Genomic DNA, 2,702 nt, shown 5'->3' with positions numbered 1-2,702 from the left:
GTGTGTGTGTGTGTGTGTGTGTGTGTGTGTATACTCATGCCCCTGGTGGCTTTGCTTGAGCACCGAATCCAAGGGGTTACACACAAGCAGGAATGCAGGCATCGGGCCTCTTGGGGCTCTGACTTTATTCTTGAGAAGAAAAATCAGGTAGGTACTAGAGACTTTCCTCTAATGTCCCCAAAAGAAATACTCCCGTCACTGGAAGGTCAGCCAGTGGTTCTCTTGCGCTCCAGAAGGTGGGCAGGGACAAGGGGGCTCCTGGAGGCCCGTCACCCTAGGCCCTCCTGGTGGCTGCCGCATCCCTGGCCTCTGGAGGGAGAGCCTCTGGCATCAGGCAAAGGGCAGGTCCTGAATTTTATAGTCAGCAGGGAATTAGCCAGGGCTGATGAAAACCGAAGTTCTTATCAAGGAGAAATGATCCACAAAGAAAGCCACGGGGTGTGTTTGCTTTCCAGGTCTGTGCATGAAATTCCTTATTTTATATTATACACATTTTTATTATATTGTAATGACAACCAGGATTTTTAGTTTCCTAATTAAATAGAAGTAAGTCCTAGTCCACAGAGCTGAGTATACAGGCCATGTTTCACAGGTAACTATGAACATGGCCGGCCGGAGCCTAGAGTTAATATCTGAGAGTCTGGAAGAGCGGGGAAGGGTTCATTAATCACTTTGTACAGGGCTTCCCACTGACCCGCCTGAAATAAGCAGTTCTGCCCCCGCAGATAAACTTGACTCCAGTCTAGAGCACTGCAGGTAGGAGCCAAGAACCTACAACCCAGCGTGGCTATTCACTTCGTGGCCTTGGGCAAGTCACTTGCGTTTGGGCCTCAGTGTCCACATCTGTGAAATCAATTTGGGCCAAAGAATCAGTTGCTCTAAGGTTTTCGGATTCTGTGATCTAGACTGCCAACAATGTACCCTTCACACATAGCTCCCGTCTCCTGTCTGGTGCCTAGAACAAACTAAACCCACCTGCTTGTGCACCTGCCCTCTCTGCCCCTGCCTGGTAGGTCCCTCTAGCATCTTCCAACAGTCACCCACTCCTTGAGACAATAGACAGCGTCACCTGAAGCTCTGAGTCAGCCTCTCTCATGTGCTTCCCTGCTCATGGAGCTCGTGGTAATTTTCCACCCAAGAGTTTCTTTCTTTCTTTTTCTTTTTTTTTTTTTTTTAACCGCCAGTTGGAAGCACCACCGTTCCAGAAGCTCAGAACCCTAGCATCTGTTCTGTCTCCCTTCTAGGGCAGACACCTGGCAAGGCTAGAGCCAGCCACCGGATGTGCTATGGCTAGATCCAGGCGGTTGGGCATTTTCTTGGTGCGAGTGTTGAAGAACTGGCCCCCCTTCTCCCCTCCTTGTCCTCCTGCAGGTGGGCCAGCACAGATGGTCCTCGGCGGGAACCTCAGAAGCTTCCCCAAGCCAGAGATGGAGGCAGACACCTATCTGGGGGGGAGGTGGGAGGAAGTCAGTCTTGGGGCTGGAAGCCAGGCGTTGCCAAGGAAACCGGTCTCGTGGTGGCCACCATGGGCTCAGGGTCCTGGGATGGTTCTTCTTCAGCTGGGTGTGGTCTCCTTGCAAGCGGCCCAGGCTGCATGGTTTCCCACTCCCATTTCCCAGCACTCCTTTTCAGTGTTTCAGGACAGCCCATTGGCAAGTGGGTGTTGGCAGAAATCCTGCTCCAGACATCCGGGGGCTCAAACCAGGGACAAGCAAGGAGAAACTGGTTTTTCCAGCCAAAAAAACAAACAAAACTTCTCTGCAGCCCCTTTTCCCTTGAAAGCCGGGCGGGATGAGCTCCGGAAGCAGAAGAGGCTGCCCAGAGGGTCTCTAAACTGAGAAGGGAAAGGTGACCCCCTCTCAGGCAGAGGCGTCCAAGTCAGCAGGCAGCGGAAGCGTAGGTGGCTCTGTGTTAAAAGTCACAGGCAACCCCTCCTCGAGGGTAGCGGCAGGAATTCCGGGTGAACGAGGACAGCAGTGGGAAGCCACACAACTTGCTAGCACCTACTCCATCCTGATCTAAGAAGTAATAATATCACGATAACAAGGATACACAGTCCTCCTGTAGTAGCCCACCGCTCTGTGGTCAGCACTGAAGACACAGACTCAGACGAGTGACTTGCCCAAGGTCTCACAGCTTGTAAGGGGCAGCCGGGGGACTGAATGGGGTGTTCTCTAACCCTGAAGTCCAGACTCTGACACACGGCCAGTGACCAAGGGTCTTTATTGCAAAGGTAACTTAGATGCGCTCACAGTGGCTTTCAAATATTGCCTAGAACTGTGGACTGAGAATTGTTCAGCTGGAAGGAGCTGGAAAGTTCTCTTTCCCGGGGAAAAGAGGGGACACATGCCTGGCTTGGGAGGGACCATTATTCAAGGGAAAGAGCATGTTGGAGTGGAGTATAACTCAAGGAAGCCCCTCAGGGGCAACCGCCATCTTCATATAGAGAAGAGGCTGGGTCAAGGCCAGGGGTAGCCAGGGGTCAGGTGCAGGGTCACCCTGGTCAAATGAAGTAACCAATGCAGAGACAGAGGAAGCGGAAGAATCCAGGACTTCCCCCATGACCAATATAGAGTGAACAGGATTATACTTGTATCAGGGGCTACTTAAAGTCATTCATTCACCTTTTCAATAAACATTGATTAAATGCCCACTATGTGACAGGAACTGCACACACACACACACACACACACACACACACA

The sequence above is a fragment of the Ursus maritimus genome, unplaced genomic scaffold, assembly GCF_017311325.1.
Source record: "Ursus maritimus isolate PB19 unplaced genomic scaffold, ASM1731132v1 scaffold_23, whole genome shotgun sequence".
NCBI classification, from domain to species: domain Eukaryota; kingdom Metazoa; phylum Chordata; class Mammalia; order Carnivora; family Ursidae; genus Ursus; species Ursus maritimus.
This window is presented reverse-complemented; position numbering follows the sequence as displayed.